At 44.5% G+C, this 25,705-nt stretch overlaps 1 long non-coding RNA gene across 1 annotated transcript; it reads left to right on the plus strand.

The window, feature by feature from the left end:
- Positions 1-20,928: 20,928 nt before the first annotated feature.
- LOC133493653 (uncharacterized) lies at positions 20,929-25,443 on the plus strand. Its single transcript, XR_009793083.1, has 4 exons — positions 20,929-20,987; positions 23,813-23,893; positions 24,355-24,475; positions 24,552-25,443. It is a non-coding gene; the product is annotated as an uncharacterized LOC133493653 (long non-coding RNA).
- Positions 25,444-25,705: the final 262 nt, after the last annotated feature.

Here is a 25,705-nt window from a genome sequence, read left to right on the forward strand (position 1 = left end):
ATCAGAGTTCACCATCGTTCCATATCGGTTAATAAGCAACAGATGTGATCCTCCGATAAAATCTAATAAAGTTTATTTTAAGTGTCAGATCTGCATTTTGACTATACAGCATTCTGAGCAAAAATGTTTGTTTTGCATTTCAGCATTTCTCTTTTGATGCCTCATTCATGGGTCAGAAATTCTGTTTTGCTTACACTTTACTTTGTGTCCTGACATTGGACCTGAGCCAGAATGTGCAAGGATTGTCAATTTTTTTCATTGGAGCACAGCTACAGGTGGGTACAGTGGGAAAATTGCAAAATACTGGACTGACCAAACCGTGTATTTGTTCTCCAAATACAGTAGTTTGCAATACAATATTGTGAAATACTTCAGTCCCTATCTATTGAAAGCATCCTTGACGCTTTTTCTCTGTGTGCCCTGACTCTGTTATTTAGACCTAACACATCATTTGAAATATTAACAAATGAGCAGGATTACTTTGATAAAAGAAAGCATAAACCCCTGAAGTGGACATGTTTGTGTATTAAGAATATACTCTCTTGCGATGATTATTGTTATTAGCAGCAGCAGAAGGCATTGAGGTCACTTGGGGAGGGGTTATTGAGGGCCTGGGTGATCCCATGGTGGTAGTGAAGAGGTCGGGCTGGTCAAGAATATTATGTGGGATAGATATTTCAGTCTTTTATGAAATGGGATGAAATAATTCTGCATTATGTTAATTTCAATAATATAATCGTTACTCTATTCTGTCTAATTGTTAATCAATTATGGCTTCAATATTTGTTTTACAAGGTAAAAATATACAATCCAGTGGGTAGAGTGACAGATTTGAGCATAAAGGCAGTTGAAATGGTAATATGTATTAAACACGGATTCATGTTCTTAGCAATATGGTAAAATGTTGAAATGATTGACTTGATCAACACTTTAATGCCTATCAAGGCTTTGTTTCACTGGTGCTGGCTCAACTGGCTTCAACCATGTTGCCAAGTTTACATCCCAGGCCCACTGTGATCAAAGCGTGGTTAATTCTCTGTGTTGTGGCCGCAGCAACCCCAGTTCAAATCTGAGTCACAGTAGGAACGAATCCCTAAAGCAGGTTTTTTTTTAGTGCTGCTGTTTATAATTTTCATGGGACTGTAAAAATCCTCAAAATGGGGTTGAGTAGGGCTTGAAGTCATTTTGAGGAGAATGGATCAGAGAATTCTCAGTTTGACTCCAAGCTATCTGATTTACAGTTTTGCATTTGTTCATACCACGTGATTTCAGACTATAATCTGAAAATTTCATCCCAATGGGGGAAAGTAACCAAGTACAGTCAACTACATCATGGATCATTTATCGCGGTCCCGCTGTACTGGAGACTTTTTTTGTAAGCATAATTGCAGTTGATGTTCTTATGTTCTGTTTGTATAATTCATGTATTCATTGATCTTCCGCTCTGCTTAACCTCACTTGGGTTGCGGGAGGGCTGGCAGGAGGTGGGGTGCACACTGAACTGTTGGCAAGCAAATACTTTTTACATGACTTCAGGAGTCACATGACTTTTGTTTACAACGCCCACTGGACGGCAAAACTACAATACAACTTGTGTTTTTTAGTGATCTTTTTGTGAATATTGGCTAGGTTATAAGCATGCTATGGCCTTTTCATCATGGTATTTCATTGTGTGGCTTATGAATGTAAGAACAGACAGAAAGAGGGGTCTGACACTTCAGGCATTGTTTACCTTTTGCTGAGCATTCAGCTAATTTATGGTGGTATCCTCCACACTTGTTACATATCTTTATGAAGAGCTTTGGGCTGTCAATATGCCTACTAACACCTGCAGTGAAACTTTGCTTTCCAGGTTTGCGGTGGATAACGTGAACCGTGAATCACTAGCCAAAGCCTTTAGCTGCACTTTTGCTAACTCGTGGGAGCTGGCTATGCCGATCGCTTTTTTCAAGTGTGCGCTCCGGCCCCTGGCTGAGTAACTTTTCGCGCAGACTCTGTGTGTTGGTAGCTAAAACTATGCAGTCTCTGACCATCAGATCGCTGTTGGTGTATTTACAGTCTTTAACCAATAGCTTGCGTTATGTCACAAAGTGCTCAAATGACTCACAGTTATCTTGGGCCTTCTCATAAAACTTATATCTAGCAAATACATGTATAGGGTTTGCTTTTGGAGTGAGGTAATCACAGAATTTTTCATAATAGGTTTTTAAGCAACTTATCTTCATTTCTGGTCAGTGTCTATGTATTCCCGACATCCCGTCCGTCCTTTATCTCCCATCCACAGCAGGAGGAAACTCCATTTTTCCACTTCAGCTCTGTTTTTAAGCGGTCCTGTGAACATGAGTTTGGCGTTTTGCTTGACTCTCCACCACACATCTGGTAAATTGGACGAGTCCCAGTTCTTCCTCTGGCTTGAAACACCAAACGTACGCCTCCATCGTTGTCAATGGACCTTGATTCCAGGAAGTTAGGTGACAAACCTAACAAAATTAAACTCAGAGAAGATACTTGTCCCTCACTTACTTTTGAACATACAGCCTTGTTTGTTGATATTGTCCACATTTAGTTGTACGTGCGGTCTTCTGCAAGCCTTAATCCATCGTAGACACTTCATCAACTGTGTTTTAGGCTTTGGAAAATGAATTAACTGGGCCCCTTGTAATATAGCAGGATATCTTTCATCAGAATTGCACATTCCCCAAGTGCATCTGAGGACCATTTTCTTCATAACTAACTTTTCCAAGCGCACGCTATTGACAACCAGTATTGCTTGTGAGACAATATGGCGAGAGGGGTGTGTCAAGACAGGGATTAAGACAAGGCGTCGATCTGATTGGCTATTATTGTACGAGTGATTGAGAGGTCGGAAAGCTCCATTCGTCCTCATCCCGCGCCCCCCGTAAATCTGTAGTTATACTACAGTCACTCTGACACCATGTTATGAGGTTCCTATAACGTTATTGAATAAAGTAGACGTGAGTCCAACTGTACTTTTTAATGTGGGTGATATTTTAGTTTTTTCCCCCGCCAACCTCTCTAGCTCGCTTCCTTATCGTCCTGTCTCGTCGCGCCTCACTAACGTTGACACAATCCTCTTGAGTTTCACGTGGCTTCTTCTTTCTTTCTTTATCCTTCACACCAGCACAAGTGCCTCAATCACTTCTGGTTACTGTGTTCGTTTGTCAAAGGACTTTCAAGATAAAAGATCAAACGATAAGCGTAGCCAAACATTACAGTATGGACTTATCACTTCCTAGCCATGGTATGTAGACACGATCTTGCCATCCAAAACAAACACATGGTCAGCGTGACGTCAATGAAAAGTATCTATTCCAGGGCAAAGAAACAATCACTCTGGCTCACATCCACACCTATAAGCAATTGAAAGTCTTCAATTAACCAACCATCCCTGTTTTGGGATGTGGGAGGACACTGGAGCACTCAAAGAAATCCCACAGATGTATGGGGAAGACATGCAAACGCCACACGGGAGGGCTGGAATTTGAACCCCAGACCTCAGACCTGTGGGGCAGATGATGCAAACATTCACCCTCCATGCTGGAGGATCCATCCCTCCATTATATGAGATCGTTATCCTCACAAAGAGCACATGAGTGCTGGAGCCTCTCTCAACTATCAGACAGGAGGCAGGGTACACGCTGAAATGTTTGCCAGCCAATGGCACCTTGTAGGACCATCTATTGTTCAAGTGTTGGCACATAATACACAGCGGTGTGTATTTCAGGCATTAATTACACCACTGGTCATGTCCTACGGTGTTTCGGTTTCGTCTCTTTAAATGAATTGCAACCAGTCAAAAGTAAAAACTCAAGATCTGCGGGTTATGGCATATCATGCACTATGATAGAACGGTTTTAGCAAATGGGCTTTTGTTATTATTTTATCTCTGGTCATGTCCAGTGAATTTTGGATTTTTTATACATTTTTAACCCTTTGAATGAGTTGAAACCAGGCAATGGTCCCTACGACACAAAGCTGAAATAACTCAGTTGGGAGAGCGTTAGATTGATGATTTAAAGGTCCTCTGTTCAATTCCTGGTTTCAGTGTGGCTTTTTACGTCAGTTAAAATAGTTGCAACCAGATTATGTTTTCACAGGAACCAAGCTGACTCACTTGGGAGAGCATTAGACTGAAGATTAAAAGGTCCCTGGTTTCGGAATTTACTACACAGCTAGACGGTTTTCAGGCACTCATTACACCACTGGTCGTGTCCTACGGTGTTTCTCTCTGGAGGTTTTGTAGCTACGTCACAAAACCACATGACTTTTTGTTTACGATGCCATTTTGGTTAGCAAGCTTTGGAAAACAGATGTTTGTTGTCTTAACAGAGTGAAGAAGTTTTGAAAATGATCCATTTTCTCCGTGTAATATAATAATGGTTACTACTTGCATGGACATGATAAAACAAAAGTATTTATCCATTTCCTGCGGGGAAAAAAAAAAAATGGATTGCCACCATAAGACGAGAGGGTTGGCTTCCAGTACCAGTTTTCAGTGATCCCTTTATAGAAAGTAAGTACAACTGGGCTAGAGCTAGTAGAGTTTGTTGACATTTTATGTAATCCTAGGGGAAAGATAAGACAGCGAAAATAAATATATTGGGAAAAAAAAAAAATCTACAACCTGCCCACTGTGGAGCGGCAAGGTTTTTCTCTCCTTTTCAGTTTGTGGAGGAGGAAAAGGTTTTCTTCATGAGGTTTGTTTTCGTTGACTTTATCTTCTTATGTTTTCTGGTAAAATCAATTGCTCCAAGTTTTTCTTACTGGATAATTGCTCAGGTTGATGCTGGATCTGGCCATGAGCAACTAACTTGTTCGTGTACATGTGGTACTATTTTTGATTTTGCCACAAGCTTCAATGGCCAACAAAACTCCTGTGACATAAGAACAAACTTCACTGAGGCCTGTGTCTTAGAAGTACAGTGTGATGACAAAATAATACAATCCGGTTTTGCTATTGTCCAAACTTTCAGAGGCACCTCATTCATTGGTTGAGAATGACCTACCTGAAAATCAAGCAAAAAATATTTTTCTGATTTTATTAGTTTTTCAAAATTACACCTTGATGCCTAATAAATATTTGTAGATTTATCATACAAATCTATATTTAATTAATGTAGTCATTATTATAGTTAGTGTTTGCGGCTTTTGAAAATAAATTGTAACTATGACAAGTGGATCTATCTTCAATTTGGAATCAAGACAGTGAATACATACTGTAAGTGTGTAAAAATACAGTGGCAGTGAGAACAAAGTATCCAAATTAAATTCTCATTCTAAGATTACTTTTTCTAATACAATTGATCTCCCAAATAATTAAAAATCACAAAAGAATCAACTGAATTGACTTATCATGACAGTAAGACAATGTTCAGTTTGGGGTGATAACTATATTTTAATTATTATTATTATTTTTTATGATTACAATGCAGGCATGATTGGCTGTCAGTTTTCCAGCCGGGGTCATTGGAATGTCTGAGCGAGACAAGAATTTCGATAAGTTTCCAATTTAGAGATGTTTCTAGGTGAAATCTGTGGATAATTTTGGCATTAAAAAACTCTGAAGCGTCGTCCACTAACTTTCAATGGATTAGATTAGGATAAGCGACAGTGATATGTTTATAATACATTTTAACCGATGTGAACTCTTTGATAATGATCTAGTGATCACTGAGCCACGCAAGCCCCCACTCCATGACAAGGTGGAGTATGTGTGGAGGAAAAATTGTTGTTTTATGTATTTTTGTGTTTCTTTTACATTTTGGGGGAGTATTCAGGGTGAGTGCATTTTTAGTCCAATTAGTAGTTGTATTCATCAGCGTTTGAATTATTTTCATCAAAATTAGAATTTTCAAATCAGTTTTGCCTTGCCTTTTTCCTTAAGTTTTTTGCCTAGGGTCGACAAACCAGGAACTAAACGAGAAGTGTGGGGGGAAAAAAAAATGACAACAAATGTGGTATATAAACAATGATGTTTTAATCATGATGTGAGGAACAAAAAAGAAAGTCTGTCAAAAATCTACTAAGTGTGGCAAATTAACAGTATGTGACATCATAAAGATTCCAAGAGGAAGTGTTTACCGAGATGATTAGACACCAAATTATGTCATTTAACAGAAAATGATCCTCAACCCGAGTGAGTTAAACAATCCAGGAAGTGAAGAGGGAGTGAGGCAAACTTAACATCATTGTGCCAGATCTCAAGGGTTTACTCATCTTGGCTGGCAGGTGGATGTGTACACTTACAACTGTGTCTTGTTCAGTCAGCAACCACCCTCTGGTCATCAAAGATCTGGAAAAGCGGACACACATTTCCATAGGTTAGGCATTGTTGCGCTCACTTCAAGTAAAGTCATAACCACTGACAATTGAATGATGATCAAACATGAGCCCACGTTTGTCAAAAACAACCGGACTAACAGGAAACATTGCTCCAGTGTTAGGTAGCTTAGTCCTATCCCACCCACCAAATAATGTTCTGGTTCAAATAAAGGTCCTTCAGAGTGTGTTTCTGCAGAAGAGGAGGTGCGCGTTTCTCTTCTTCGCGCCAATGGACACGGCAACGTTTATAGACATACTTTTTCAGACTTCACACGAATGGAACTCAGACAGCACGGATTGTGCATTGCAAATCCCAACGATACTGATTTGGTCAGGTGGAGTCACCTCCGGCGAGGGTTATAGGCATATCACTTCCAGTCGGACTGGTGAGCCTTGAATTCAGATAAAGGCACCAGACTCAACCGAGGTGAGGTGAGAGGCACTGGACTCACCTGAGGTGAAGTGACAGGTGCTGGACTGGACACAGATGAGCTGACAGTCACCGGACTTGAGCGAGTCGAGGTGAGACTCTGTGGACTTGAGGAGAGACTCGACCAGCCCGAGCGAGTGGCGGAGAGACTCATCATTCTCGAGCAAGGTAAGGTGTTATCCACTGGACACGATGGAGATGAGGAGACCTCCATCAGACTCGAGTGAGGTAAGTTGGGATCCTTTAAACTCGACGGAAATGAATAGATATCTACCGGGGACGACGAAGTTGAGGAGAGAGTCACCAGACTCAACAGAGGTACCGTGACATCCACTGGCTTCAATGGCGGCAAGTGAAGATCCACCGGACTCGGCGGATGTGAGGTGACAGCCATCACGCCTCTAGGTGAACGCTCCTGTGGAGTCAAGAACAAAGAGGGGACCGAGCTGAGAACCCCCGCAAACTCAGTCTGGTGGCCATCCAGGCCACCAAACGCGAGACGCCCGCGTGGACAGGTCAGGAGGACGACCCGGAAGCCATGCACCAGGATCCCCATGGGGTGATTCAGGTGGACGACCGCGGTGAGGAACTAAACAAAGCAGGAAACAGACCAAGGCAGGCAACGAGGACCACCCACGCAGTGGTTGCGAGACAACCAGGGATTGGTCGCAGTCGAGGCTTTGTCAGGAGGCAGCTGTGGATTGGTCACCAACGAGGCCAGGTCATGAAGCGGCTGGGATCCATCAGGAGCGAAGAGGATGATGGAGAGAAGGACCAAAGCTGTGACCGCCACCATTTCAGCCATCCCGAAGTCTCTCCAGCTGCGGTCTGGCTCATCAGAATTCCCCAGCTCCTGTCGCCGTCGAAACAGGGACGTGGGACGACCGCGGACCGGTCGCCGCTGGTACTCCTAGATGGGAACGTGAGGCGGCTGGGGAACCGTCGCCACCTCCTGGACAGCGACGTGAGCAGGCGGCGTCCGGGGAACCGTCGCCACCTCCTGGACAGCGACGTGAGCAGGCGGCGTCCTCGCCACCTCCTCCTGGACAGCGACGTGAGCAGGCGGCGTCCTCGCCACCTCCTCCTGGACAGCGACGTGAGCAGGCGGCGTCCTCGCCACCTCCTCCTGGACAGCGACGTGAGCAGGGCGTCCTCGCCACCTCCTCCTGGACAGCGACGTGAGCAGGCGGCGTCCTCGCCACCTCCTCCTGGACAGCGACGTGAGCAGGCGGCGTCCTCGCCACCTCCTCCTGGACAGCGACGTGAGCAGGCGGCGTCCTCGCCACCTCCTCCTGGACAGCGACGTGAGCAGGCGGCGTCCTCGCCACCTCCTCCTGGACAGCGACGTGAGCAGGCGGCGTCCTCGCCACCTCCTCCTGGACAGCGACGTGAGCAGGCGGCAGCAACGGCATCACCACCTCCTCCTGGACAGCGACGTGAGCAGGCGGCGTCCTCGCCACCTCCTCCTGGACAGCGACGTGAGCAGGCGCGTCCTCGCCACCTCCTCCTGGACAGCGACGTGAGCAGGCGGCGTCCTCGCCACCTCCTCCTGGACAGCGACGTGAGCAGGCGGCGTCCTCGCCACCTCCTCCTGGACAGCGACGTGAGCAGGCGGCGTCCTCGCCACCTCCTCCTCCTGGACAGCGACGTGAGCAGGCGGCGTCCTCGCCACCTCCTCCTGACAGCGACGTGAGCAGGCGGCGTCCTCGCCACCTCCTCCTGGACAGCGACGTGAGAAGGCGGCAGCAACGGCATCACCACCTCCTCCTGGACAGCGACGTGAGAAGGCGGCGCCAGCGCAACCATCGCCACCTCCTCCTGGACAGCAACATGAGAAGGTAGCGGCACCATCGCCAGCCACCTCCTGGATGGGAACATATGGGCGTGCCGGTTGCTGTCGGAGCAGGAACGGGGGGCGACCCCAGACCGGTCGCCGATGAAGCAGGAGCGTGGAGCAGCCGCGGACCAGTTGCCACCGGTACTCCTGGGCACAGACGAGAAGCGGCTGCGGAGACGTCGCCACCTCCTGGACAGCAACGTGAGGCGGCATCGGGTCAGTCTCCACTGCCATGTGAGGTTGCAGTGCTTTCGTTGATACAGCAACGTGGGCGTGGCGCGGTGGCGGATCAGTTTCCACGGTGACGTGAGCATGAGTCAGAAATGAGTCCGTTGAAAAGAGTCAGTCGAAAGTGACACGTGGGCGTGTCTCGGGAGCGGGTCAGTTCCAACTGCCGCATGAGCAAGAAACGAGTCCGTTGAAACTGCAACGTGGGCGTGTCAAGGTGGCAGATCAGTTCCCACTGCAACATGCGCTTGGCTTGGTAGTGGATCAGTTGCCACTGCGGCGTCAGCAAAAGTCAATAACGAGTCCGTCGAAACTGCAACGTGTGTGTGTCGAGGTGGCGGACCCGTTCCCACTGCAACGTGCGCTTGGCGAGGTGGCGGATCCATTCCCACTGCAGCGTGAATCTGCGTCAGCAGCGAGTCAGTAGTAGTTGCGACGTCACCGTAGCTTGGCTGGTTCTTTAATCCTTGCTGAACCTGAGCCGTGAGTGCTCTGCCGCTCTATCTTCACCCGCATTTCGCGGCAGAATACCTCGTGATTTTGCAGCTCCTCCTCCCTCTGGGCTGGAAGCTTCGCCACCAGCTGCGGGTCTGCCGGTTTCAACGTTGCCGGCGAGGAGTGGGAGGACGGTGTCTTAGTTGCCGCGCAGCAGGAGGCACAAGGGAGCGCCCGGCCAGGGCATTTCCTTTGGCCGCCACGCGGAGGTCCCGGGTAGATGGCCAAGTGGGTTCCCACAAACGGGTTGGTGTACTCGGACCTACCGGGCGAAGACGCTCAGGTGCTGGAAACGCGGGGAGGTGAAGCGAACTGACTGGGTTAAAAGATCGGGCGAAGAGATTCATAATCGAAATAATCAGAGTCGTACTCAGGCAGCCGGTCATACAAATCAAGGTTCTCCTCATAGTCCGAAAAGTCAGAGTCCAGAAGAATATGCAGTGCCGGATGCGTCGTGGTTGGGACGTATTCATAGCTCGCCGGCGGAGCGTATGACACGGAAGCGGAGGACGTCGTGGAGCCTACCCGGATTGGACAGGCTTGGTCCTCCGGCAGTCGGTCTACCTTGTGTCGGTCCCGGCGACGCCGGGTCTTTCCTGCTGGGTCCTGTTTTGGCCAGATCGTTCTGTCATGGCCCATCGGAACAGAGGTAGGACCCAAATGCAGGAGAACACGGAAGATGCAAGGTAGTTCGGGGAAAAAAGTTCATTATTAGAAGGTCGGGGATCAGGCAGGCAGTCAGGTGCAGCAGCGGTAGTTGGGACATCGGGCGAAGAGAGCAGGTGAGCGGGCAGGCAGGAGTTGGTCCACGGGAGATCGATCAAGGCAGGCAGAAGTGTCAAAAGGAGTCAGTCGGAGAACAGGCGAAGGTCGGTACACACGGGTTGACGATCAGGGATACGAGAATGCTGGAACGGGACATGAACCTCAACGATCTGGCGAAGCACTAATAGTCATCGGGGTCCTTTATATACACACACACGGGATAATCAGCCCGCATGAGGCGCAGGTGTGTGCCTCCTAATTAGCGCACGGGCATCCGCACAGCCCTGGCTGGAACGGCAGGATCATGACAGCGTCAAGGACAAAGGCACCACATTTGTCACCCGAGGTGCGCTGACATTCACCTTGTCTTCGGGCGGAGCGATCAGCCGAATTTTGGAGCGAGACAGAGGTGAGTAACTACCCTCCGCCCCTGTATGTGGAGGCAAGGTAACAGGCTCATGAGAGGTGCCACCCTCTGCGCCTATCTGTGTATGGTTCTGTGGAGTAAATGACAAAGACATTTGAGACATTCACCCAGCGTGCCTCAAGGCCAGGGGTCAGGAACCTTTTCGACAGAGAGCTATAAACGCCAAATATTTTAACCCTAGAGCAAATTGGAGAGGCGCCACCCTGCACTTCTCAAGGTGGACTCTTCCATGGAGTCTCTGGGGAAGTCGTTGCAATCAGCAACTGTCAAATTCTGCAGTGGAGGCAGAAATAACTGCATGCCACTTCAATCTGTCTAAGATTCCTGACAGATGGCCAAGAGTACACAGGATTTAAATGGTTAAGTAGCTGCTGTAATTTTCACTCAGAAAAATATTTCCCTGCTTGCATGTGCCCGAGAGCCATATACCCCCCCATGATTGGTTGGCTTTGCACACAACACTGTAAAAGTTGCATTTATGCAAAACTCGAAGGCCGCACAAACAATCTTTCATATTAAGGTTGAGGCCACAAAATATGATCTCGTGGGCCTCAAATGACCCACCAGTTTCAGACCACTGGTCTATATCCTGATATTTGTTGTTTTGTCTTTGTGTAATGTTGTACGTTTGTGTATGGAGTAAAGCTACACCACAGACCTAAAATTATTGCATTTTTATTGAACTGCATGCTTACATTGTGCCATTAATGTTTCTTTCATAACATTTGTACTGAATGCTTATTTGGTCTTTCAATATGAGCATCTTGAGGCCAACTGAGGTTGAAATAGATGTAGTATTCTCTCTGCTGTCGGAAAGATGTGTGTTCCTTTCTCATGAACAAGCACTTCATCAGTCTGACAACTTTTGGAATGTACCAAAGATCCAGATTCAGCATCTGCTGGTTCGATGTCAACCTCTTGTACAGAAGATGCTTCCTGCAACATCCATCCATCGTCTACTGTTTTTCCTGGTCGGATCGTTGGGGGGGGGGGGGGGGGGGGGGGGAGTCAGCTGGGATCCCCAGACGTCGCTTTCCCCAGCCACTTATTCTAGCTCTTCCAGAGGGATCCCGAGGCATTCTTAAGTCAGCAGAGAGACATACAGTGAAGAAAATTTGTATTTGAACACCCTGCTATTTTGCAAGTTCTCCCACTTAGAAATCATGGAGGGATCTGAAATTTTCATCGTAGGTGCATGTCCACTGTGAGAGAGATAATCTAAAAAGAAAAATCCAGAAGCCACATTGTATGATTTTTTTAATGATTTGTATGATACAGCTGCAAATAAGTATTTGAACACTTGAGAAAACCAATGTTAATATTTGGTACAGTAGCCTTTGTTTGCAATTACAAAGGTTTCCTGTAGTTGTACACTAGGTTTGCACACACTGCAGGATGGATTTTGCCCCACTCTTCCACACCGATCTCTAGCTCAGAGAGGTTTCTCGACTGTTGCTGAGAAACACAGTTTCAGCTCCCTCCAAAGACCTTCTATTGGGTTTAGGTCTGGAGACTGGCTAGGTCACACCAGAACCTTTATATAAGTCTTACGGAGCCACTCCTTGGTTTTGCTGGCTGTGTGCTTTGGGTCATTGTCATGTTGAAAGACCCAGCCACAACCCATCTTCAATGCTCTGACTGAGGGAAAGAGGTTGTTCCCCAAAATCTCACAATACATGGCCACAGTCATCCTGTCCTTAATACAGTGCAGTCGTTCTGTCCCATGTGCAGAAAAACACCACCCAAACATGATGCTACCACCCCCATGCTTCAAAGTAGGGATGGAACTCATCATTTTCCTCCAAACACAGTTAGTGGAATTATGACGAAAAAGTTCCATTTTGGATGTTATTACCAACAGTCACCTTAGAAATGGTGGTCCCAGCTCTTTTCAGGTCATTGACCAAGTCCTGCTGTGTAGTCCTGGACTGATTCCTCACCTTTCTAAAAGGATCATTGAGACCCCACGAGGTGATGTCTTGCATTGGGCTCCACTCTGATTGAGATTGAAAGTCTTGTTTAGCTTCTTCCATTTTCTAATGATTGCTCCAACAGTGGGCCTTTTTTCACCAAGCTGCTTGGCAATTTCTCCGTAGCCCTTTCCACCCGTGTGGAGTTGTACAATTTTGTCTCTGGTGTCTTTGGTCTTGGCCATGTTACAAGTTTGAGACTTACTGATTGTATGGGGTGGACAGGTGTCTTTATGCAGCTAACGACCTGACACTGGTGCATCTGATTCAGGATAATATATGGAGTGGAGGTGGACTTTTAAAGGCGGACTAACAGGTCTTTGAGGGTCAGAATTCTATCTGATAGACAGGTGTTCAAATACTTATCTGCAGCTGTATCACACAAATTGTTGAAAAATAACTATACATTGTGATTACTGGATTGTCTTTTTAGATTATCTCTCTCACAACGCACACGCACCTATGATGAAAATTTCAGACCCCTCCATGATTTCTCAGTGGGAGAACTTGCAGTATAGCAGGGTGTTCAAATACTTACTTTCTTCACTGTAGTCTCTCCAATGTGTCCTGGGTTGCCCCCTGGATCTCTGTCCAGTGGGACATGCCCGGAACACCTCACCAGGAAAGCGTCCAGTTGGCATGCAAATCAGATGTTCTAGACACCCCCTTCGGCTTCTCTCAATGCGGAGGATCAGCGGCTCGACACTGAGCCCCTACCGGATGACCAAACTTCTCACCCTATCTCTAAGGGACGCCCTGAGCGCTCCCGGTGCTGAAAAATCTCTTTGTGAGTGATGCGCATGAGTGTATATTTTGCAAACGTCCGGCCATTCCGAAACATCCCCATCCATGCTTCACCAATTTGTCACCGAGTGTTCATGTTCGCTATGGACATCTGAGAAAGTACATATATGTGCACATCTTTTTTTATCCACTTTTGTTTTAAGGTTTGGTTAGGTTACGTTATAAAGTATGTTAGCTACTTCTCTGTAGAAGAAGGGGAACTATGAGACCGTGAGATTTCCCTGTAAGCCTCTGCTACGTACCCGGAGTTCCCCTGTTGGTAACATGCGTATTAATAAGGAGACTTTTCAGCACGCGGGAGTGCTCAAACAGTCACACCGGACACCATGCGGAGGACATTCATTTCGCCTGCTGGTTTCTGGGATCTTGCTCTTTCTGTCAGGACCCACAGCAAGATGAGGGTAGGAATGTAGATCGACTAGTAAATTGAGAGCTTTGCCTTTCAACTTCACCACAATGATACAAAGTCCGCATCACTGCACCGATCCGTCTGTCCATCTCCATTCTTCCCTCACTCGTGAGCAAGACCCCAAGATACTTGAACTCCTCACCAGAAATGAGTCCGACTTATTGCCGGCAATGGGGACCAAACTCTGACTCTGACAACGGTCGTACAGAGACCGAACCACTTGTATCAGGGGGTTTGGCACCCATAACCCCCCCCCCCGGGACTCCTCGAAGCGCATGGACGAACACCTTCCAAGTCCACAAAGCATGTAGACTGGTTGGGCAAACTCCCATGCACCCTCAAGGATCATGATTTTCAATGGCCCGTCAAATCACACTGACTGGAAATGGCCCCATAAACTGCCTCATATACAACAAGCGTTTTTATTCAATCAACAGACGCGTATCAGGTTTTCCGCCTCACTTGCAAATGTCGGATCAGAAAATGAACGAGTGTGGATTCTGTCACGGCTTATGGTCGGAATATTGTAGAAAAAAAAAAAAAATCCATGCAATTTACAAAGACTATTACACCTATTAATGTAAAAAATCATGTCTGATGTTGTCCCTTCCCAAACATAACTCAAATTTTTTTCAACTTTGACAGCATTTTTTTTCTTATACTTACCCTAGTAACCTAACCTGACAATGTTGTACTCAAAATATAAAAATGGTTGTTGAGTGAAATCAAGAATGTAAACCCAAATCAATTAGAAGTACAAATTTCCATTCTAAGATGAAACGTTTTGATGAATCAAGCAAATAAAACCTATGTACTTACCTCTGAAGTCTTTCAGGTTGTGTAACACTACACCAGGTTAAGAGCAGCTCAGGCAAAGTTGTCTGTGTGAAATATAAAAGGCAAATTGAGCATCAATAATGTGTTTTACACACACACAGACACACACATATACATATATATATATTCCAGGTAAAAGGACACCAAAAAAAAAAAAAAAAATCCCAATATCTTTTCCTTTTGGCTTGTCCCATTAGGGGTCACCACAGCATGTCATCATTCTCCATCTTAGCCCATCTCCTGCATCTTCCCCTCTAACACCAATTGCCCTCATATCTTCCCTCACAACATCCATAAACCTTCTCTTTCGTCTTCCTCTCGCTCTTTTGCCTGCCGGCTCCATCCTCAGCACCCTTCTCCCAATATACTCACTCTCTCGGATCTGGACATTTCCAAACCCCCATGTCTACTCTCTCGAACCTTGTCTTCAAAACATCCAACTTTGGCTGTCCCTTTCATGACCTCATTTCTAATCTTTTCCAACCTGTTCACACCAAGCGAGAACCTGAGCATCTTTATTTCTGCTACCTGCTAAGTTCGAGTTCCACCGATCTGTCTCATTCCTGGGTATTATCCTGGCCGAGGGACAGATTTGAATGGATCCCAGTAAGATCGACGCAGTTCTCCAATGGCACACTCCCACCAATCGTAGGGAGGTACACAGGTTCATCGTATTCGCCAAATTTTACCGCAAGTTCATCCGGAACTTCAGCTCCATTGCTGCCCCCTGCACATCCTCACTTCAACCCGCAACTTATTAGAGTGGGATGGGACCTGTCAGGAGGCCTTCGATAGACTCAAGTCAAGTTTTACCAGAGCTCCAATACTCATAATGCCAGATCCAGAGAGGCAGTTTGTGGTAGAAGTGGATGCATCAGACTCAGGAATGGGAGTAGTACTCTCCCAGAGGTGCGCTAAAGATGGAAGAATTCACCCATGCACCTTTTTGTCTAAGAGACTGACTCCGGCCGAGCAAAATTACGATGTGGGCAATCACGAACTACTGGCTGTCCAGACAGTGCTGGAGGAATGGAGACACTGGCTGGAGGGATCACAAGTGCTGTTTCTGTTTCTTACAGACCACAAGAACCTGAAGTATTTGAGGACCACCAAGAGACTGAATGCTCACCAAGCCAGGTGGGCACTATTTTTCACTCAATTTGGGTTCACTCTGTCCAGGTTCAAAGAATGGCAAGCCAGATGCACCATTTCGAATCCATGAAGGGAAGCGAATGGAGCCCATGAGTGTCCCGATTCTTCCGGAGGCCTGCTTCGTGTCCTGATTCACCTGGGAGATCGAGACACGAGTAAATGAGGCCTTGAGGGACTCTCCGGGTGCAGACGAATGCCCTCTCGGTCGCCTGTTCATTGTTCCTTCACTATGAGGGGACGTCATTGATTGGGCTCATACTAACAAGACTGTCTGCCACCTGGGGATGGTGAAGACCCGCTCAGTTGTGGAACAACGGTTTTGGTGGCCAAACTTGGGGAAGGACGTAAGAGAGTAAGGGAGTCCAACGCCCAGACAGAGAGAATAAACCAGGACCTGGAGACCGGTCTACGCTGTCTGGCATCACACGATCACAGCACGTGGAGCCAGCACCTCGGATGGGTTGAATATGACCACAACTCCCTGCCTTCCACCTCCACAGGTATGGCTCCATTCCAGATAGTTCACGGATACCTTCCCTCTCTGTTTCCATCTGTGCCCACCGACTCCGCGGTACCATCCGCATTGGCAGTAGTGAGATGCTGCAATTGGACCTGGGAAATAGCTCGTAAGACACTAGTGCGCATGGGCAGCTTCTACAAATCCGCGGTGGATCTCAAGAGAAGAAGGGAACCGGCGTTCAAGGTGGGACAACGCGTGGGGTTGTCCACGAAGGATCTTCCACTGGGGACGGAGTCACGCAAGCTAGTTCCCAGGTTCGTAGGTCCATTTCCTATCAATAAAATCATTCACCACGTGGGGTGGATGCTTCATTCCCGCATTCCTAACGCTGAACTCCTGTTTACCGACCTCAGCCTGTTTCCTGACCAACCCCGTAAGCCTGCCGCTTCTGATTCTACTGCTCGCTCTGACTGACTCCCCGGCTTACGACGTCGGAATGAGTAAAGACTCTTTCAACTGCTTTCCTGTCAGAGTCATGCATTTGGGTCCGCCCTAGTGTTCTGGTTATGACAATGACGAGGAGTCTTCTACAATTGCCCCCAAAACACCAAATAACACACATTTGAACATCCAATAAGTGTGCTTTTACAAGCTTTTTGGCTCATAAAGCCTTCTTAGGACATGCACAAGCAGAATCAACGCTATTATGAAGCTTTAAAAAAAAAATAATAATAAAAAAATAAACACCTCACTGGCCGCAAAGGACAGATAATACATAAGTTTGCCGTGACAATAATTATTGCCGAATAAATACCCCAACTGTGTGTTAATCTGCCAAAAAAAAAAAAGACACAGGTTAGCCAAATTGGCTCACGAGCTAACGAATACACTACAAAATCACAAGACTAGTTGTTACTAAGTCTGTCCCGACAGCGGTTACGGTTTCATTGTTCAGGGTGGCACGATTAAATAATGAAACTAGGGTTGCTTACCTGCAGCAATGCTGAGAAGTACAAGTAGTTTTGCACATGTATTGTATTGGTGTTGTCCCAAAACAGACTAGTGACTGTTGTGCGCTCCTGTATTTTTCCACGTTGCCACACATGAGGTTATTTATTTAAAAAAAATCAATTCTGCTGAATTGAGTGGTGACAAAATTCTAATTCAAAATGAACCAATCCAACGCTTCTATTCTGCCATTTTAGTGAAAGGATCTACTCAGCCATTTTAGATTGTCATGACACATACACTGGGATTTATCTGAACACACTAATCCTAAAGAGTTAATCACATTTATGATTTATCCTTAGTTATATAGTGTTACTGAAATTATGTAACATGAACAGGTTAGACAATCATATTTAAAGAGGTTTTAATATACTATTCATCACTAGGTGTAATTTATACAGTTATTGAATTTAGTAATCAAATGTCACACACTTTTCAGTTTATATTATTGAAAGTATTTAAAAAGAGATCATATAAAAGGGGATAAAAATTTTTGACAAAAAACAATGAACAGCAAAAAGGGCATAGTGTAAAAAAAAAAAAAAAAATGTGATTACACACTGGAAATATGACAAATACTCCTCTACATTTTCTAACTAATACTTGATATGTGAAAACTATTGAAGAAAAACATACCTAAACACTTATTTTTTGGGGTGTTAGGTTAGGGTTCATTTTTTTGATCAGTGATTTGTTTTCACTTTCAAGAAAGGCAGTACATTTGTCACCTGAAGCGAGCTGACATTTACCTCGTCTTCTGTCGGACCGCTCTGCAGAGTCTTAGAGCGAGCGGGAGGTGAGTCGGGACCCTCCGCACCTCCAGGTGGATGGTATGGTGGAGTCTGAGGACCTCACTTTGATGGGAAACCAGTTGGGGGAATACAATGTCGCTACGATTGGAGAAAGAAAATAAAGACCGTCAAATTCCAGAGTGTAAGTCTGTACGTTTGTATTCATGAGGAAAAGGTTAGGCAAGGAGGGTTCAACCCTTCCTCTCACATGGTAAAAGGCATTTAGCGCACCACCGGCACGAAAGGGAGGTGCATAGACCTTGCAACCATAGGGACCTTCCTCCACCGTAATTCCAGCTTGATTTTGAATTTAATTTTGTCGTATTTGTTTATTGATTGGGGCAGCTGTAAAGAGTTGGCCTCATAGTTCTGAGGAGCCGGGTTCGATCCCTACCCCGCCTGTGTGGCTTTTTCCATGTTTTCCTCATGCCTGTTTGCCTGGGGTTTCTCCGAGCACTCCAGTTTCCTCCCACATCTCAAGAACCTGCAACTTAAATTGGACACTCTAAATTGCCCCTAGGTGTGTTTGTGAGTGCGGCCGTTTCTCAATGTGCCCTGTGATGGACCTTTTCGACCTGTCAATCACTCGTATAATAATAGCCAATCAGATTGTCGCATTGTCTTAACCCCTGGCTTGACACGCCCCTCTTGTCATATTGTCCTACAAGCAAGACTGCTTGTCAGTAGCGTGCGCTAGGAAAAGTTAATGTTACGAAGAAATTGGTCCTCAGATGCACTTGGGGAACATGCAATTCTGATGAAAGGTATCCGGCTAGGTTACAAGGGGCCTGGTTGAATCATTTTCCAAACCCTAAAACACAGTTGAAGTGTCGACAATGGATTAAGGCTCACGGAAGACTGCCCGTACAACTAAATGTGGATAATAGCAACAAACAAGGCTGTATGTTCGAAGGTAAGTGAGGGAGAAGTAACTTCTCCGATTTTGATTACCAGTGGTTTATAAATTGCAGAAGACCAACAACTTTCACTTTATTAGTGTACTGATCTGTTGAATGAAGTATGCAATGTTTTACACCGAAAAGTGAGGTTAGTGATACGTAAATGCGCAATGATTTGCCCATTTGTATCACAGACTTTTCCAAGTAAAAAGTACTTACCCTGCTTTACATGTGCAGTACGCTTCCACTAGTTCATCCCGTTGGATTTCAATATGAAGTTTGTGAGGCCATTTTTGTATAACTCTAACGTTGTGTCCTGCTCCGTCCAAAATCTCAATTCCGTGTACTTATCCTTGCATGAAATAGTTGAGACCTCTTTGTAGAATTCTTGGACAAGTCTGACGCATATGGAAAGGAAGGGGGGGGGGGGGGGGTAGCGCAATATTATCTGGAATACGTGTTCGAGGATCGACTTCAAACCTGTTGTTCTGTTGCCATTTTGGAAGCTTGTGGGACATGGCAAATGTAAGTAAGGGAGGCAGAGTTTAAGATCGCCAGTCAGAAAGGACCAGTGGCTGGCAACCCGTTCAGGGTCTACCCCGCCTCCTGACAGCTGGGTTAGGCTCCAGCACTCCCACGACCCTTGGGAGGATAAGCAGCAAAGAAAATGGATAGATATTTAGTAATTGTGCTCTCACAACATTTAGGGCCTAATATGTCCTTCTCAGAACGTGCTCAAGCTTTTTTTTTTTTTTAAAAACCTACTGGCCAATGACAAGGTGTCTTCCACGATTGACCCTTCTGATTGGTAATCTTCAGCTCCGCCCACCTTAGCAACAGTTGCCATGCCCCACAATCTTCCAAAATGGTGACTGAATAGAACAGGTTTGAAGTGGATTCTCTATTGCGCTATGTTTTTTGGAAAGTGCGCCAGACTTGTCCAAGAGGGTTCTACAGAGAGGTCCCAACTATTTCACTCAAGGATATGTTAATGGCATTAAGATTTTGGACGGAGCAGGACACAATGTGATAGTTGCAGCGAAATGTTGGCGCCACACAAACTTCGTTGAAATCCAAAAGGATAAAATAGTGGACTCGTACTACACATGTAAAGCAGGGCGAGTACTTTTTACTTGGAAAGATCATGAGTAATATCATTGTAGTCTTTATAAGTTAGTGTATTCATTTGACTTGGCTCGTAATCGAACCCAGTGCCCAGTCTTAAGTCCAATGCGAAACAAACGGGCATTTCTCTTGCATGATATCGCGCATTTACGCATCACTAACCAGACTCTTTGACACACACACTTGTTCTCCTGCAATGTATAAAGTACTGATAATAATGAAATCAAATTCAGAGAAGCTGCTTCTCCCTCACTTACCTTCGAACATGGAGCCTTGTGTTTGTTGTACACGCACACGACTATTGTGCTAGGCTGCTAAGATGGGCTCTGCTAATATGAGACAGCCACAGTTGTAGCCGTTTGGTTGATAACTGCTCAGTTTTCTCGCACTGGTTCCTGATCACTGCTGGCAGTCGAAAAAGACTTTTAGCAAATGCCCACTTTCGTTTGAGCAACCAGTACACCTCCAATCACACGCCTTTCTGAAATGATTCCTGCTTAATTTGTTTACGCGAATTGACCAAACCAAAATGGCGACCATGTTCTCAACCTGAAGGTCTGTGACGTCAGTTGAAAACAGTCAATGAATAGGCTTACAATTATGCCATCTTGTGCGTCAACACCACCCTTAGACCAATTGGATGAATTAACGATAGAAATAAACTTCACTGCTGTTCTTTGACCTCTATAACACACAAGATGGCGTAATTGGTAACCTATCCATTGGGATGTGGTTCACTAGTTACAGGCTCAATTTCGCTTTTTAAATACCACGTGAAATGATATTTTCTAAGGCCAGGGTGGTTGTACCAAAAACTGTGGAGAAACTTAAGAATCCATAAATTTCCCTGTTCTGTACATTATTGTCCATGTTACACCAGCATGCATCTTCCAAGTTCCACAACTAGAGTAAATATAGGAAGTGACATTAACTTGTGGGAGGGGTTACACAAGATTTGAGGAACAAATTCAAGACCTTCAGCTTGGGAGACAGCCACTATATGAACTGGTGAAATATATTCAAAACTCTCCTTGCAATATTTACTTGGAATGTGCATATGTGGGGGGTGTAAACTTTAACAGTGTACTGGAGTCTTATTTTAAAATCATTTTTAAAAAATGTATAGTTTATTACACTTTGTATTAAATACTTTGTTTGGCAGATGTCATAATTCAATGCATCACACATGAAGGTCATTATACACATGGCCAGCAGATGATGACATGTCCACATGAAGAATCAAGAAATGGAAACATTTCCTGAACAAAATGCTGAAGTAATTCAAAGCCTGAAGGAGGAGTCACCATCAGCATCACTAGTTTTTCTTTTTTTGTAAAGGAAGAGCTATTAACTAGCATAAAAACTTGAAATGCGCCAACCTGTTGATATTTGCTGCTCTGGACTTCTTGCAGCTTGAACCTGAACCCATACTTGTGCTTTCCATTGATGTGCCGGACACCGAACCTCGCAGCCGCCGTCACATTTTCCTTGTCACAGGTGACTGCCAGCCAATTTGGCGCCGTAAGTAGACCAGGAAGCACTGTGGCAGACCACAGCAGAACTGCAACTCGATTAGTCATCATGTTGAGAATGAGGAACTGGAAATACCACACGTCACATGAAACCCATATGGAATTTAACCAGACTGAGGAGCTCTGAGGACCAATGACAGTGGAGGACAAATGCCCAACAGCTGGTTCCTAATTATTGGTGGCTGTCATTTCAATCAATCATGTTCATTCACTTCAGCTGAGGACTTTAGGACAGGAAATATTAACTGGAGTATCAGTTTTAAAAATACAGGGTGTCCCAAAAATACATATACACATTCTGAATAATCCATTCATTTTCTTCACCGCTTAGCCTCACAAGGGTCGTGGGGAGTGCTGGAGCCTATCCCAGCTGTCAACAGGCAGGAGGGGGGCTACACCCTGAACTGGATGCCAGCCAATTGCAGGGTACATAGAGACAAAAAGCCACACTCACAATCACACCAAGGGGCAATTTAGCATCCAATTATTGTTGCATGTTTTTGGGATGTGGGAGGAAACCGGAGTGCCCAGAAAAAAACTCACACAGACAAAGGGAGAAAATGCACAGGTCGGTCCAGGATTGAACCAGGGACCTCAGAACTGTGTAAACAACACTTTACAGCTATGGCACCGTGCCGCCATTTTTTAAGCAATATATGTGAATCACAACCAACCTTATCATTGAATCAAGGAAAGTTAACATTTTATCACATTTGGATCCATCCATTTTAAAAAAAAGTAGCATGAAGCTACTTTTAATGCCAAAATGCTGAGCTCCAGGATATACCCTTCAGAATAAGACACTAGAAGCTTTTTGAGGGAGCCGGGAACAAAATGGCATTTACAATCGACTGGCTTGGGAACGCCTCGGGATCCCTCCAGAAGAACTGGAAGAAGTGGCTGGGGAAAGGGAAGTCTGGGTTTGGGTATCCCTGCTGATGCTACTTCCCCCAAGACCCGGAAAAGTAGTAGATAATGGGTGGATGGATGGATGGATGGAAGGCAAGAAGATTTTCATTTTCTTTTGAGGTACAAGTGAGGCCGAGGAATAAATTACTCTTCACAGTAATCCATGAATAAGAAATGTTGAGTTGACCAAGTCTAGAATTAGAAAGCCAAGTTGAATAAACAGTAAACTGCCATCAGTCGTGTTCTTGCATCAAGTAGGAAAGAACCCTGAGTCACCACAGTCATCTGCCTCATCCAAGACGGTGCAGATGGAGTCTGTGTACCAACAGGAAGCGGAGCGGCTGAAGCTGAGCATGTCTTCCCAGTTCCAATCTATTTGGATTCTTTTCGGGGTCTGGGCTAAAGTTTGCATTGTTTAAATGGTGTCTAAATTATGGACTCTGATCCTACAGCATAGACTAAAATGAACATTAGACTTGGTTCTCTAACGGTGTCAATCTCAAACCTATGAACCAAAAGGGAGCGTGTGTGGGGAAAAAAAAAACTCATTACTGTTTCAACTAAGTTAAATAGCATTAAAATTAATGTCGACTGTTAAATCACTTTGACTTCCTGTTTTAAGCTTGTAGACTTGAAGGAGAATCCGCTTGTTCAGTGTGACGTAGTGAGTCTACTTCTGGACCCAAACACAAGCACGTGTATCTTAGCACTGAACAATATGGCAGAGTCGGTAACCTTTTTTACTGTTACTGTACTGTTCTCATGTGTTTTACTTCCAAAGTGCTAACATGAATAAACAGCCAGCCAAACTCCTTTTCAAGAGCCAGGAAGTGAGCATGCTTGCTCCTTTAATGACTTAACAGGTCAAGTCGGGTGACACAATGAAAATGGAGTGAAACTAGAAAAAGAAATACAAAACATACTAAACAGATTGCAATGTTGCACAATGTCAGATACACATACTGCTGCTAGCTATCTCATGAGAATGAACACAACATGTAAATTTACTAAATCAGTGCAGCTCACAAACATGCACGAAGATACTGTTAAAGTTACTAACAATACTTCTGAAACATGTAAAGAACATAAATTACTCACAGCCATTGCTTTCTGACGGATTCATGCACAGGAATAAGCTGATTTCAACGTGCTACATCTTTCAACCGTTAATATGCTTTTTTACGTTCTGCTCAGCGCTTCCTACTTCCTGTATTCTACAGTTTCAAAATAAAAGCTCAGCAATGCACTCTCAAAATTAACAACAAACAGATCTTTTCTAATAAAATCGATCTTCTTAACATATTAAACACTTGGGGCAGAACAGTTACAAATGTCTTTTCGAACATCCTGGAACGTGTCAGAAAGGCTTTAAACTCCTACAACTCTCACCAGGTGAATAGTGTGAAGATCCATGCTGAAATTATTCGTGGAAGTGTGCATGCTTTGATGAAAAACAACAACGACAAAGTCGAGGTATGTTCATGTGTTTACATCACTGATAGCATAGGACAATGCCATGGGGTCATCTTATCTGTGCTGTCATTGATTTTTTTCAACGATATTGATCCCATGTGTGAATTTGTGAATGCACAATTTATGAGCAAACCAATTTAAAGACGATACTCTGAATACAAGTAAATAATGTTGATGAAAAATAACCATACTTAAGAGAATCATATTCAATCCCTTATGGTGAGTATAATTATAAATTGTGATGTCTCATTTAGGAATAGTATAGAAACTGTGGTTGATTTGTATATAAGACTATTGACATAAATCATTCAGCAGAAAATATTTAAAATATATATGCCGGCACAATATGACTGTTGAATGTCAAACAATTTGTCATAAATCCAAGCTTAAATAATATATTTGCCCCATGTTTTCAGCCACAATAAACATTTGGGACTTGTATTATTTTTGTCTGCCTTCAGGAAGAATGTTATCACTTCTTGCAACTTTGGTCGAGCATTGGCTGCAGTTGGATGCAACTTTTACCCTCCCTCACTCTGTAAGACTTTGCGAGGACAATACAATGTTAACAATGGAATCAAGGTTAAAGACATTTTTATTTTCGCTAAACTCAATTACACGTATGAATGAATACAAACTGAGCATAACTTTTTTTCAGGCTGTAGACTAGGGGATCCTTCATGAACCTGTTGCTCTTGCAGAGTACACAAACATCATTGGCCAGCCTGAATCTCCAGCAGGACTTGGACTCTCTCCAAGTGGTGTTCTTGGAGCTTCACCGGATGGAATTGTTGAGGTCAAGTCCCCCTGGTCAGCCAGAAATGAAACACCCACCCCAGCAAGCGGCTCAGAATAAGGACTTTTATTTAACCATAGATGAGGTTACTGGCTCATTGAAGCTCAAAAGGGACCAAATACAGGCTCATCGGTACTTGGGGGGTTTACAAGTGTGACTTTGTGGTGGGGACCGTTCAGGGCGTAGAAATCATTTCTGTGACAGGGGATCCATCCTGGGTTTGCAACCTGAATGTACATACAGTAAAAGATTTTACAAAATTGTTTTCCTGCCAAATGTTTTAGAAGAATATTACAAATGTCAGTCTTGATAGGTTTTAAGATTCATATGCTGAATATATGTATGTACCAGTTCTTTGTTTTTTTTTTTTTTATTGTTCTTTATTTGTGCAATCACACCTGATACTATAAACCCAAAAAGTCAGTTGTACACTACATCTTTCACGATGGATGAATTTGTTGACATGATCTAAAAAGAAATCTTTGAATTCAGAAAATTAGCATTTTTTTTGTCCCCCATGAAATCAGCACTAATACAAGTATATGAAGTATTTCTGGGTTCACAGTAGATCGTCATCAACAAAAAATACACTCACCCTCGACATTAATCAACCCATCATTCCATGCGTGAATAAACCCAGGCACCAACATTAAATCCTCTCATATGTGCCAAGGATATCATAAATTTACTGTGTATAAGTTTGTGAACAATATTAGAACCATCTTACTAGCTACCAAAAACAAAAGGATCTTTGCGTCTGACAAGACATCTAATATTCTCTAACATACATTCATTCACACAACACACATTACAAATTGATATTAATTGATATGGTTGTAAATTAGAGAACCCGTCATTCATTTGTATTCAATTTAATACTGACACCATCTAGTGTTTACGACAGCCAACTTTCGAGACCAGGTGGAAACAGGCTTTGTTTTGTCGCTTGCTTGTCAGGGAGCTGTTGTATTTGATTTGGTGGTCACGTTGTAAATTTTGAATCGAGTGGAAGTCAT

This window comes from Syngnathoides biaculeatus, chromosome 20 (genome assembly GCF_019802595.1).
Source record: "Syngnathoides biaculeatus isolate LvHL_M chromosome 20, ASM1980259v1, whole genome shotgun sequence".
NCBI lineage: Eukaryota > Metazoa > Chordata > Actinopteri > Syngnathiformes > Syngnathidae > Syngnathoides > Syngnathoides biaculeatus.